At 46.9% G+C, this 14,856-nt stretch overlaps 1 protein-coding gene across 1 annotated transcript in view; it reads left to right on the top strand.

The window, feature by feature from the left end:
* The first annotated feature begins 499 nt into the window (after positions 1-499).
* The window catches only part of LOC134936079 (gastrula zinc finger protein XlCGF17.1-like), a 58,330-nt gene continuing 43,973 nt past the window's right edge, over positions 500-14,856 (top strand). The window contains exon 1 of the mRNA XM_063930987.1: positions 500-698. The gene's annotated coding sequence lies outside the window, so the exon portion shown is untranslated. The remainder of the gene's footprint in view (positions 699-14,856) is intronic.

Genomic DNA, 14,856 nt, shown 5'->3' with positions numbered 1-14,856 from the left:
CAAAACGCGTCCGAATCCAAAACACGGCCACGGAACCTAATCCAAAACCAAAGCACAAAACCCGAAAAATTTCCGGTGCACATCACTAGTTGTAACTGGAAAACCTGCCTGAGAGTCCTTATTTCAAGTACCCCTGTTACAAAATATATATGATGTGTGTATATGTACTGTCTTAGAGCACAGGTTCTCAAACTCGGTCCTCAGGACTCCACACGGTGCATGTTTTGCAGGTCTCCTCACAGAATCGCAAGTTAAATAATTAGCTGCACCTGTGGGCCTTTTAAAATGTGTCAGTGAGTAATTAATACACCTGTGCACCTGCTGGGTTACCTGCAAAACATGCACTGTGTGGGGTCCTGAGGACCGAGTTTGAGAACCTCTGTCTTAGAGAAAATGCCTAGTCTTGTTATACATTGCATTATCCTGCTGTACTATGGGGCTGTCACCACTTCAGGAGCTGAATGAGTTAATACAATCAGGAAGTGAGAGAGAGGCTCTGTGTGAGCTCAGAGTGGAGGACATGGATTAGGGGAAGGAGGGGGGAGGAGAAGTTTCCTGTGTGTGTGGAGAGAGGACGCTGGTGCTGGGCTTGTTTTTCGCACATCGGCTGCTTGTTTTTATTTTAGAATTAGCGACATTGGACACAACACATTTCAGTGGAGGCTGCGGGAGAGGAGGTGACGGTGACCGGCAGTGAGGTGAGCGATGTGCCTGGTGTATGAGAGACGTCTGTGGGCACCATATATGGTATGTGTGACACGTGGGGATCTAAGGCCTAATTCAGACCTGATTGCAAAAGCAAAATCTTTCTCTAATGGGAAAAACCATGTGCACTGCAGGTGGGGGAGATGTAACATGTGCAGAGAGAGTTAAGGGCCCTACACACTTAAAGATTATCTGTCCAATCTGGCTGATTGGAAAGAAAATCTGGCAATGGCTGGGCGCAAATGACAATCAACAATTTGCTCCCAAAATCAAGAAAATGGACAAAAACAGTTCAGATAAATTGGTTTAATGAAACAAAGTTAACCAACTTGTCTTAAAGTCCATTTTTGTCTGTTTTCCAATGTTTGAGAGCAAATAGTCAATTGCCATTTTCTCCCAGACATTGCCAGATTTTCTTTCCAATCAGACAGATTGGACAGATAATCTTTTAGTGTGTAGGGCCCTTTAGATTTGGGTGGGTTATACTGTTTCTGTGCAGGGTAAATACTGGCTGCTTTATTTTTACACTGCAATTAAGATTTCAATTTGAACACACCCCACCTAAATCTTAAGGTGTGTACAGACGGTAAGATCTTTTCTTCCGATTCTGACTATATAGTCAGAATCGGAAGAAAAGATAGTGCAGATCGCAAGGTGACAGTCACCTTGCGATCCCGATCCGATGCCGATGCGCGGCCCCGTACGGTCGGCATCGGACGAAAAAATAGGCTGTGCAGGCAGGTCAATCCTGACTATCTCTATAGAAGAGATAGTCAGGATTGAAATCGCACATAGCCAGCATCGCAAGCACACTCATTATGTGCTTGCGATGCTGGCTAAGTGCCGACCCGGCCCCCCGTCGCACGGTGAGAATCGGATAAGTCCGAATCTCACCGTGTGTACGCACCTTAACTCTCCCTGCACATGTTACATATGCCCCACCTGCAGTGCACTATGATTTTGCCCATTAGAGAGATATTTTGATTTTGCAGTCAGGTCTGAATTAGGCCCCTTATGCAGTAAGGATTGCTATTTCTGATATAAAGCAGATTCTGCGATCAAATAGTTGCCGCCCAGAAATGGAGAAATAACGCCCATTGCAGAAACTGTGACTGCATCGCAATATGCAGCTGATCGCAGAACCATGCGCAATTACCGGAACATGGAAGATTTTTCCTATCTGCGCCAGGTAAGGTCGGCTACAATTCTTGTGACACAAGAGGCTGGAAGTGGTCATCGCTGATGTCAGAGGCCCTCCTTTAAAAACTCCTGGGACGCCTGCGTTTTCTTACACACCCCCAGAAAATGGCAGGTTTCCACCTAGAAACGCCGGCTTCCTGTCAGTCAAATAGCGTCTGCATGCGATCACGGTGTATACGCATTTACTGTCGCTATTATTACTCGCACGTGCGCAATGCAAACACTGCTCATCCGCAGCCGCTCCATAATAAGCCGGATTGTGATTTGATAATTTTCTAATCCTTACTGAATAAGGTCCTTGGATGGAAGGTGGGCGAGCGGCAGATGGGGGATGGGATGACCCTGCGGTGTAATACACAGCGCTCATTATATTTATACATGTAGCATCATATACCGGCATGTATATTGTGTATATTATATATACAGATGTAGCTATGCTCATCGTTGTGTATCGTGGCAGTGATGTTGTGACAAGTGTGCCCACTGCGTACGCATGCACACACCATGTTACCCTATGGAGCTAACACCCGCTGCAATCGGTATCACAGCGGCGCGTTCACACTATGCAGCGATGCGTGCGCATGTGGGAATGCATCACGGTATAGATGAGCGTGGCTACAGCTGTAGTATAGGTGTATATAGGGAGAGAAAGCTATATCTGTATCCTATCATGTGTATAACCTAGGACAGTATCCCTGCTGTATAATAACACTGCACATTATACATATACAGTATATATAGAGATAGATGTTATTGGTATATAGTCCCTAGCGTATCATGTGTATAACCTAGGACAGTATCCCTGCTGTATAATAACACTGCACATTATACATATACAGTATATATAGAGATAGATGTTATTGGTATATAGTCCCTAGTGTATCATGTATATAACCTAGGGCAGAGTCCCTGCTGTATAAAAACACTGCACATTATACATATACATTATATCTAGAGATAGATGTTATTGGTATATAGTCCCTAGCGTATCGTGTATAACCTAGGGCAGTGTCCCTGCTGTATAATAACACTGCACATTATACATATACAGTATATATAGAGATAGGTGTTATTGGTATATAGGCCCTAGTGTATCATGTGTATAACCTAGGGCAGCGTCTCTGCTGTATAATAACACTGCACATTATACATATACAGTATATATAGAGAGAGATGTTATTGGTATATAGTCCCTAGCGTATCATGTATATAACCTAGGACAGAGTCCCTGCTGTATAATAACACTGCACATTATACATATACAGTGTATATAGAGAGAGAGAGATGTTATTGGTATATAGTCCCTAGCGTATCATGTATATAACCTAGGACAGCGTCCCTGCTGTATAATAACACTGCACATTATACATATACAGTACACTATCAGTGGCACATGCAGGGTGGTTTCCTAGTACCTGGGAACCCCCCTGATGAGCTGAATTTTCTATTTTTGAGATGGAGACACAGCTGTGTCTGTCTCACCTAAATGCTGCGATCGCGAATGCGACCATTAAACTGCTGCAGCAACAGAGAGATACTGTATGTACAGTTGTTCTCTTCTTACAGGATGTCCGGGGGAAAGCTGCTGCCTGCGTATGCTCAGCCACAGGAGCTCCCTCCGTCCTCACACTGCTGCTTCCTACCCCTGGTGAGGTATACAGTATGCATACTGTACAATTGCGTGTATGTATATGTGTAGTTATGTAAGTATGTGTGTTTGTTCTTGTGTGTGTGTGTGTGTGTGTGTGTGTATATATATATATATATATATATATATATACACACACACACACACACACACACACACACACACACACACACACACACACACAATTAGTGATGAGCGGGTTCGGTTTCGGAGAAACCGAACCCCCCCGAACTTTACCTTTTTTGCACGGGTCCGAGCCATACTCGGATTCTCCCGTATGGCTCGGCTAACCCGAGCGCGCCCGAACGTCATCATCCCGCTGTCGGATTCTCGCGAGATTCGGATTATATATAAGCAGCCGCGCGTCGCCGCCATTTTCACACGTGCATTGAGATTGATAGGGAGAGGACGTGGCTGGCATCCTCTCCGCGAGACAGTTGATCTGATAGCTTTGCTTGGTAAGTTATTTTACTATTGTGGGAAGGATTGGGGAGCAGCTGTTAGGAGGAGTACAGTGCAGAGTTTTGGTGATAGTGACCACCAGTTTTTTATCCGTTCTCTGCCTGAAAAAAACGCTCCATACCATCTGTGCTCAGTGTGCTGCATGATATATGATATGTGCTGAGTGCTCAAACTGCTTAATTGTGGGGACTGGGGAGCAGCTATAGCAGGAGTACAGTGCAGAGTTTTGCTGACAGTGACCACCAGTATACGTTTGTCTGCCTGAAAAACATTCCTGTGGCTTTCTTTTTTATACTAGTAGTTTAGCAGTCTGCTGACAGTGTCCACCAGGTCCATTATACTGTATATAGCAGTACGGTAGGCCACTGCTGTACCTACCTCTGTGCAGTGACGTGCAGTGAGGTAAATGGCTGGGGAGGCACTGGCTTGCATCAGAGCCAGTTTACACATATATGAGCCCAATAAAGGCGTTTGTCAGGGAGGACTGTGCGGTGTTGCACACATTGCGCACTTCACCCAGGTTACATTTTGTTAGCTTTTCATTGTACAGAAGCTCCAAACAAAACTGCTAACATTACAGTATTTACTAAGCCTTAGATGGAGATAAAGTCAATGAAGATAAAGTACCAGCCAATCAGCTCCTAACTGTCATTTTTCAAACACAGCCTGTGACATGTCAGTTAGGAGCTGATTGGCTGATATTTTATCTCCGTTGACTTTATCTCCATCCAAGGCTTAGTAAATAAACCCCTAAGTCACTTAACTAACAAGCTGGTGCCGCTGTATGGTCAGAACCTCAGAATGATTTACAGAATTTACAGAACTTAAAAGTCTGGCTAGCAATAAATATGTAAGGCTTAACCTGCCTCTGAAATTTGTTATAAATCATTACTGTATTTATCAGGTTACCAGTCTGATGGTGTCTACACGATTTCGGTTTATGGACAATGGCCCTCATTCCAAGTTGATCGCTCACTAGCTACTTTTTGCAGCCGTGCAAACGTATAGCCGCCGCCCACGGGGGAGTGTATTTTCACTTTGCAAGTGTGCAATCGCATGTGCAGCTGAGCGGGACGAAAAAGTTTTTTGCAGTTTCTGAGTAGGTCTGAACTTACTCAGCCGCTGCGATCACTTCAGCCTGTCCGGTCCCAGAATTTACGTCAGACACCCGTCCTGCAAACACTTGTACACGCCTGCGTTTTCCCTACTACTCCCAGAAGACGGTCAGTTGACACCCACAAATGCCCTCTTCCTGTCAATCTCCTTGTGAACGGTTGTGCAAATGGAATCGTCGCTAGAAGCATTGCACAGCAACAATGCTGTTCGTACCTGTACGACGCACCTGCACATTGCGGAGCATATGCATGCGCGGTAGTATCCTGATCGCTGCCCTGTGAAAATCAACAGCATGCGATCAACTCGGAATGACCCCCAATATTGGCAAGAAACTGCCCAGAGGCATGAGCCTCCAATCTAGCCAATATCAACCCTGCCTGCACAGTCTATTTTTATTACGATGCCGATCCCCCAGGAGCGCACATCGCAAGAGCATGCACATGGTGCAATATGCACTAACTTTTTTTATGATTTTGACTATATAGTCAAAATCGTAAGGACAAATTGCACCATGTGTACGGGGCTTAACACACATACAACTGTTTCACATAAAACAACTGCAGCTTACCTAAACTACCAGACAAAGCTAGATGTGACCTTTATGCAGGCTTTGTAAGAGAAGAGTATAGAGGCACCTATACATACTTTGGAATCTGGAGAAGTGACCATTAGACAGCAATGTTAATAACTCCTGAAACACCCAGTGAGTGTACAGTCCAGCAGCAGCTAGTCATCTCAGCCAGCAAGCAGTGTGATACCTATTCTAGTATAATGCACCCTACAAACTGGCCGATGGCAGCAATTTTGACGATGATCGATGTCGTCCAAATTGACTTGCATTGAAAAACGTTGGAAACCAAAGATGAACGACTGCAGGGATGCACATTGTTCATCTTTGGTGCATACACACTCGATATGAATGATTTCTTGTTCTTTACTAAACGAGAACATTCATATCACCCTGCAACATCGCCCAGTGTGTAGGGCGCATATGAGACGAAGAGGGAGCATACAAAGTAAAGTTACAGTACTTTTTATTCCAGTTATGCTACGTAGATAAAAAGGAAAAAAAACATATTGAAAATTATGTGATAAAATCACACACAAAACTACAAATAATAAAAAAAATTGCAGGTAATGTTATTTCAGTTTTAGAGGGCAACACTACAAAACAAGACTAAGTAGAGGAGACATCTTAAAGTGTTCTACAGTATACACACACTAACTGCATTCTATATAACAGACACATACCATACTTGCCTACTCTCCCGGAATGGCCGTGAGGCTCCCGAAAATTGGAAGAACAGGCAAGTCCCCCGATTTCAGGGGCCCCCCCTGCCCGGCCGCCTACTTAGCGAGTAAAGTGGGCGGTCCGGACAGGCGATGAAGCGATTCTTGTTGTATCGCGTCATCATAGCCACGCCCCCTGCTGTATAATGCCGGTAAGAACGGCATTACACTGCGGGGGGGGGGGGGGGGGGAATGGCGGTGGCTTACATGACGCGATCCTGCAGCCACGCCCCCGTCCCACCTCCACCACACTCCCATTCCGCCTCTGGCCTGCCACCCTCTGTGCGTCACGTCACTGCCCGCCTTCATGCTGAGCTGACCTGGCTGCTCTCTCCCAGAGACAGCAGCCATAAAGTCAGCAAGTATGACACATACTGTAGCTAAACGTCCCACCAAGGTAATTCAGATTGGTCACTCCCACTAATCACATACAGTAGATATGTGCAGAGTATGCTACATGCAGTACTGTACATACCAGATTACAGTCAGTGCAGCTCCTGATGTGCAAGTGGCTACTCGAGGGCATTGATTTATCACCTTGTCCAACACTTTTGTACAGTAATCCATTTAATTTATCAAAACAGGTATGATATGTCTATGGGAGGGTCACACACAACTGCAGATTAGTAATGTGCAACAGTAATAGTCCTAGAGAGCAGCATGGATGTTGCACTGCAGTGCAGAGCCAAAGTCCTGGGGTTCCCCTGTGCAGAGGTCCCAGCCAGCAGCATCACACAGAGACTGCTGCATGCTGTGCACAGGGGTGGGCTGTCAGTGCTGATGAGCTTTGACCTCTGCACCAGTGTAGGGCAGCAGGCAGGCTCATGTCACAGAGAAGTATCGATCAGCTGTGTGATAACAGTGCAGATCATACTCACTGTATACAATATAGAGTATACAGAGCTGAGGCACAGAAAATGTATGTTACAGGGCCTTACCTAGCCAGAGCACTGGAGGATTAGGACGGAGCATGAAGGCAGCGGCAGTGCTGAGTGCTCTGTCGGAAGTGAGCTGTCTGAAGCTCTGAACTTCCTGGTCAGGTCACCTGATCATCATTGAGGCAGATGTAGTAGCTGCCTCTAGTGGTCCCTTTTCTCTTTGATATTATTGGCAGCGGCAGAGCCCCGCCCCCCTGCACTAGGCAGATCTTACTATCACAGGAGAGGCAGAGCTGGATGCTGCCTCACGACCCTCGGTGTCTTCCTGGAGCACTGCAACGTGTGAGTTTAGACTATAAAAATTATTTGAAGAATACAAAGATTGTACTTATAAATTTGAAATATTTACCTTGTACTGTCCAGATCATTTTTATAATGAAAACTCTGTATCTGTAGTATGACAGGTGAGGCACTGCCTCCCCTGACTGCACGTCCCTGCCTCTGTATAGTCACTCGTCATCCATAAAGTATACTATCCATCCATCTACATTGTATACCTGTGGTGGCTTTTTTTTTATACTAGTAGTACTAGTTTAGCAGTCTGCTGACAGTGTCCATCAGGTCCATTATACTGTATATAGCAGTACGGTAGGCCACTGCTGTACCTACCTCTTGTCACGATCCGGCTATCTGGACGCCATTACCTGCCGTATAGGTGTCTTCTGAGACTGGCCCAGCGTTCCAAGTCCGTATCTCATCTGTGTCAGCACTCTGCACATCCCTCCTGTCATTCTGAGACACTACCACAGCGGTGCCATGTTTGAATCCAACATGGCGTCTCCAGTCCTCCGCCGCCGTTCCTGTGTTATTGCTGCAGGTTCTCAGAATAGTGTATCATGCCTGCCGCGGCCTCTGCTGCCCTCCAAGTGTCTCAGCATATGGCTGTCATATGGCGTCTCCTGTCCTCCGCGGCTGGCGCCGCCATTAGCAATATGTTTGCACATTTAATTTCAAACCAGTTTTCCCTCCAGGTTCCAGCATGGGCGCAGCCATGTTGGATTTGATCACATGCTCCAATTCCTCCAATCCACCGTCTCTGGAATCTGCATAATTGCCCAGCCAATGCCTGCATAGCAGCAGGTATAAGTATCCTGTGTCTGGGTCAGTGCTTTGAAAGTCATACCTTGTTCCAGTCTCTCTCTCCTGTGGCTGGTTTCTCCAGGTTCCAGTTCCTGTCTCCAGTATCCACAAAGAGACCCGCACCTGCTTTCCATCCTGCGGTGCAGCCTGACTCTACAGTCCTCCGTGGCTGTCCAGTTTCCAGCTATCTACTATCTGCTTCCAGCAGCCAGCTTTCAACTGATTCCAGCTTCTACAAAACACCGGTGCTGATCCAGCGGATCCTATCTTACCAGCAGTATCCACTACCACCGGTAATCATCTATCAGCTATTCTGTTTCTACGCTCCCTAGCATCTCACATCATCCCCTCTGTATTTCATCACCTGGCTGATTCCATTCAGCATCCACTCCATGTCTTACCACCTGGCTGGTTCCATCCAGGTGATACAGCAGCTTACTCAAGTTACCTGATTCACCTGTTACAACTACTGGCATGTACCTTGGCTGTCTCCACTACTACAACCAGGCCTGGTAAGGTTTTTCCATCAAAGGACTTTAACATCTGTTCTAACCTACCAGTGCTCTGTGATACCTTCTATGGTTACGTGTTCCAGGAACTGTGTTATTTGCCACTGTCATTGCTAAACCTTGAATGCTGCTTGTTATTACACGGAGTCTGTTAATAAACTTTTATTTTGAATTTTAACCTGGTTGTCATGGTCACACCTTCGGGTAATCATTCTGCACTTACATGTCCAGGGGTCTGATTAAACCTCCCAAGTTTAATTTTATATCAGCCCCTACAACTGAGGCTTCCTCCCGTCAGCCTAAACCCTCAGTTGTGACAGTAAGCACTGACCATATGAATCCAGCCGGAGACCAGGATCAAGCGGCTAGACCTATGCAAGAACTGGCAGCCAGACTCGAACATCAGGAGGCTGCACAAGGTCACATCATCCGCTGTCTCCAGGATCTCTCTACTCGGCTGGATGGGATTCAGACGACCCTCCGTGGACCTGGGACGTCTGGTGCGTCCACCACAGTGACTCCAGCTGTAACCCCACCCACCTTACCCATTTCCATACCACGTCTTCATCTTCCAACGCCAGCAAAATTTGATGGATCTCCAAAGTTCTGCAGGGGATTTCTCAACCAATGCGAAATCCATTTTGAACTTCAACCTGGCAACTTCCCCAGTGACCGTACCAAAGTTGCTTATATTATTTCTCTTCTCAGTGGCTCAGCCCTTGATTGGGCATCACCGTTATGGGAGAAATCTGATCCCCTGCTGTCCTCCTATACTGACTTTGTAGCATCATTCAGGCGCATCTTCGATGAGCCAGACTGGGTATCCTCTGCTTCATCTGAGATTCTCCGTCTACGCCAGGGAACACGTACTGTGGGACAGTATCTTTATACAGTTCAAAATCCTGGCATCTGAACTGGCCTGGAACGATGAGGCCCTGTATGCTGCATTCTGGCATGGCTTGTCAGAACGCATTAAAGATGAGTTAGCTACCAGAGACTTGCCTTCTAAGTTGGATGAGCTAATTTCACTATGCATGAAGGTTGATCTACGGTTCAGAGAGAGAGCAACCGAGTGAGGAAGATCATCCGTTCCTAAATCTTCTGCTCCTCCTCCTCGTCAACCATCTCCCTCCAAGGATGAGCCTATGCAAATTGGTCGTTCCCGTCTATCTCCCGCTGAGCGCCGAAGACGCCTCTCCGAGTCTCTATGTCTCTACTGTGCAGCTCCGTCGCACACTATTAATGCCTGTCCCAAACGTCCGGGAAACTCCAGATCCTAGCTCGCCAAGGAGAGGGCCGGCTAGGAGTAATGATCTCCTCTCCATCTCCTCATGATTGTAACCTCCCAGTGTCGCTCCAAATTGCTCAACGTTACAGGAACGTCATTGCCCTCCTAGATTCCGGAGCAGCTGGGAATTTCATAACCAAAGCTTATGTTAAACGGTGGTCCCTACCCACCGAGAGACTGTCCTTGTCCATCTCTTTGACTGCCGTGGATGGCAGCAAGATTTTTGATGCAGTCATTTCCTTAAGGATTCTTCCAGTTCGTCTGAGAGTGGGAGTTCTTCATTCTGAGTATATTTCTTTTCTAGTGATTCCAAGAGCCAAACATCCAGTGGTTTTAGGCCTTCCATGGCTCCGTCTCCACAACCCATCGATTGACTTGACGACTACGCAAATACTGGTATGGGGTCCCTCCTGTGCTGAGACTTGTTTAGCCAAAGTTCTTCCTGTTTGTTCTTCCTTCCCCAGGTCATCTGATGTTCCACCTCCTCCATATCAAGACTTCACAGACGTGTTCAGTAAAGCCTATGCTGATATTCTTCCTCCTCATAGAGAATGGGACTGCCCAATCGACCTCATTCCAGGGAAGGTTCCACCGCAAGGCCGAACTTATCCGTTGTCTCTGCCTGAGACACACTCCATGGAAGAGTACATCAAAGAGAACCTGGCGAAGGGTTTCATCCGACCATTTTCTTCTCCAGCTGGCGCAGGCTTCTTCTTCGTTAAGAAGAAAGACGGTAGTCTGCGTCCGTGCATCGACTACAGAGGTCTGAACGACATTACCGTCAAGAACCGAAACCCTTTACCCCTGATTACAGAGCTCTTCGATAGAGTTGTGGTGCAACCATTTTCACAAAGCTGGACTTGAGGGATGCCTACAATCTCATCCGGATCCGTGAGGGTGACGAGAGGAAGACCGCCTTTAACACCCGTGACGGACATTATGAGTACCTCGTCATGCCCTTCGGATTGAGCAACGCTCCAGCTTGTCTTCCAGCACTTCGTGAATGAGATCTTCAGGGACATCTTATACCGCCATGTCGTGGTTTATCTAGATGATATCCTCATCTTTGTTAATAATCTAGAAGATCATCGTTTCTGGGTAAAGGACGTTCTTTCCCGTCTCCGTGTCAATCACCTCTATTGCAAATTGGAGAAGTGTGTGTTTGAAGTTAAAACCATTCCGTTTCTTGGTTACATTGTGTCCGGTTCTGGACTAGAGATGGATGCTGAGAAACTCCAAGCAATGCAGAATTGGCCTATACCCTTAACCCTCAAAGGGGTCCAGAGGTTCTTAGGGTTCGCCAATTATTATAGAAAGTTTTATACGAGACTTTTCCACCATTGTGGCGCCTATCACTGCATTAACCAAGAAAGATGCTAATCCGTCCAAGTGGTCCGAAGAAGCTACGCAGGCCTTTCACTTTCTGAAGCAATGGTTCATCTCTGCACCAGTTCTGAAACAGCCCGACACCGACTCTCCTTTCATCTTAGAGGTGGATGCCTCCTCCGTTGGAGTAGGAGTGGTGTTATCCCAGAGGGCCAAAGATGGCCATCTACATCCTTGCAGTTTCTTCTCCCGGAAGTTCTCCCCAGCTAAGCGCAACTATGCCATTGGCGATCAGGAGTTGCTAGCCATCAAGCTTGCTGTGGAGGAGTGGAGATACCTGTTGGAGGGAGCTTCTCATTCAATCACCATACTTACCGACCACAAAAATCTTTTATATCTCAAAGGCGCACAATGTCTGAACCCTCGTCAGGCCAGATGGGCACTTTTCTTCTCTAGGTTCGACTTTAAACTCCAGTTCTGTCCGGGTTCTCAGAATCGTAAGGCCGATGCCCTTTCCCACTCATGGGAGCAAAAAAATGAGTCCGAGTCTGCAGACAAGCATCCTATTATTAATCCGTTGGCATTCTCCATGGTAGGGATGGACTCTACGCCCCCACCAGGGAAAAGTTTTGTTAAGCCAGTTCTAAGGAAGAAGCTCATGCATTGGGGCCATGCTTCCCGTTTTGCTGGACATACAGGCATTCAGAAAACCCTTGAGTTTATCTCTAGGTCCTACTGGTGGCCAACTCTGAAGAAGGACATTATGGAATTTATTGCCTCCTTCCCAAAGTGTGCCCAACACAAAGTCTCCGGCCAGTCGCCTGCGCGGCAATTGGTTCCATTATCTGTTTCCAGTCGACCATTGACCCATTTGTCGATGGACTTTGTTACTGATCTACCTATCTGCAACAAGTTTAATACCATCTGGGTGGTAGTTGACCGGTTCACCAAGATGGCACATTTCATCCCTCTCGCCGGTCTTCCGTCAGCTTCCAAGTTGGATCAAGTGTTTATACAAGAGATCTTCCAACTTCACGGTCTTCCTGAAGAGATCATCTCGGATCGTGGAGTACAATTTGCAGCCAAATTTTGGCGAAGTTTGTGTCAAGCCCTCCAAGTCAAGTTAAAGTTTTCCACAGCTTACCATCCTCAGACCAATGGTCAAACCGAGAGGGTGAATCGGAACTTGGAGGCCTTCCTCCGTATATATGTGTCTTCCTCTCAGCCACAACAATCAATACCATTCCTCATCTTCTTCGATACCATTCTTCATCAATTATGGATTCCACCCTAAAGTCCCAGAATTCCAACCGCTTCCCGCAACTTCTGTTCCAGCAGTGGATGTCACCTTGCGTCAGTTTTCAAATAACTGGAAGAACGTCCGCGCAGCCCTGCTTAAAGCCTCATTCAGGTATAAGAAGTTTGCCGATAGGAAGCGTAGAGCGGTTCCTGCTCTCAAGGTGGGTGATCGTGTGCGGTTGTCCACGAAGAATTTGAGGTTGAGAGTTCCCAGCATGAAATTTGCACCTCGCTACATCGGTCCTTTCAAGATTGAACAAGCCTTCAATCCTGTTGCATACAGATTACAGTTACCACCCTTCTTGAAAATACCCAGGACATTTCATGTTTCCTTGTTGAAACCGCTGATCCTGAATCTGTTTCATTCCGCACTTCCTCCAGCTCCCAAAGTTCAGACTCAACGGGGAGTCGAGTATGAGGTGGCCAAGATTTTGGACTCACGTTTCCGTTACGGTCAGTTACAGTACCTCATTGACTGGAAGGGCTATGGTCCTGAAGAACGTTCTTGGACCAATGTCTCAGACGTCCATCATCCTGCCTTGGTCCAAAATTTCCACTCAAAGTTTCCTTTAAAGCCTAAGATGTGTCCTGGGGCCACTCCTAGAGGGGGGGTGCTGTCACGATCCGGTTATCTGGACGCCATTACCTGCCGTTTAGGTGTCCTCTGAGACTTGGCCAGCGTTCCAAGTCCGGATCTCATCTGTGTCAGCACTCTGCACATCCCTCCTGTCATTCTGAGACACTACCACAGTGGCGCCATGTTTGAATCCAACATGGCATCTCCCGTCCTCCGCGGCCTCCGCCGCCGTTCATGTGTTATTGCTGCAGGTTCTCAGAATAGTGTATCATGCCTGCCGTGGCCTCTGCTGCCCTCCAAGTGTCTCAGCATATGGCTGTCATCTGGCGTCTCCTGTCCTCTGCGGCCGGCGCCGCCATTATCACTATGTTTGCACATTTCATTTCAAACCAGTTTTCCCTCCAGGTTCCAGCATGGGCGCAGCCATGTTGGATTTGATCACATGCTCCAATTCCTCCAATCCACCGTCTCTGGAATCTGCATAGTTGCCCAGCCAATGCCTGCATAGCAGCAGGTATAAGTATCCTGTGTCTGGGCCAGATAGATGTCAGTGCTTTGAAAGTCCATACCTTGTTCCAGTCTCTCTCTCCTGTGGCTTGTTTCTCCAGGTTCCAGTTCCTGTCTCCAGCATCCACAAAGAGACCCGCACCTGCTTTCCATCCTGCGGTGCAGCCTGACTCTACAGTCCTCCGTGGCTGTCCAGTTTCCAGCTATCTACTATCTGCTTCCAGCAGCCAGCTTTCAACTGATTCCAGCTTCTACAAAACACCGGTGCTGATCCAGCGGATCCTATCTTACCAGCAGTATCCACTACCACCGGTAATTATCTATCAGCTATTCTGTTTCTACGCTCACTAGCATCTCACATCATTCACTCTGTGTTCATCACCTGGCTGGTCCCATCCAGCATCCACTCCGTGACTTTAGTACCTGGCTGATTCCATTCAGCTTTCACTCTGTGTTTCATCACCCGGCTGATTCCACTCAGCATCCACTCCGTGTCTTACCACCTGGCTGGTTCCATCCAGCTGATACAGCAGCATACTCAAGTTACAGATTCACCTGTTAAAACTACTGGCATGTTCCTCGGCTATCTCCACTACTACAACCAGGCCTGGTAAGGTGATTCCATCAAAGGACTTTTACATCTGTTCTATACCTACCAGTGCTCTGTGATACCTCCTATGGTTATGTGATCCAGGAACTGTGTTATTTGCCACTGTCTTTGATTTACTTTGAATGCTGCTTGTCATTTCACGGAGTCTGTTAAATAAACTTTTTTATTTTGAATTTAAAACTGGTTGTCATGGTCACACCTTTGGGTAATCAATCTGCACTTACATGTCCAGGGGTCTGATTAAACCTCCCAGGTTTAATTTCATCCTGGCCCCTACAACTGAGGCTTCCTCCCGTCAGCC

The sequence above is a fragment of the Pseudophryne corroboree genome, chromosome 6 (assembly GCF_028390025.1).
Source record: "Pseudophryne corroboree isolate aPseCor3 chromosome 6, aPseCor3.hap2, whole genome shotgun sequence".
In the NCBI taxonomy this organism is placed as follows: Eukaryota; Metazoa; Chordata; class Amphibia; order Anura; family Myobatrachidae; genus Pseudophryne; species Pseudophryne corroboree.
Note: the sequence above shows the minus strand (reverse complement) of the source record. Positions and strands in the feature narration are given on the sequence as shown.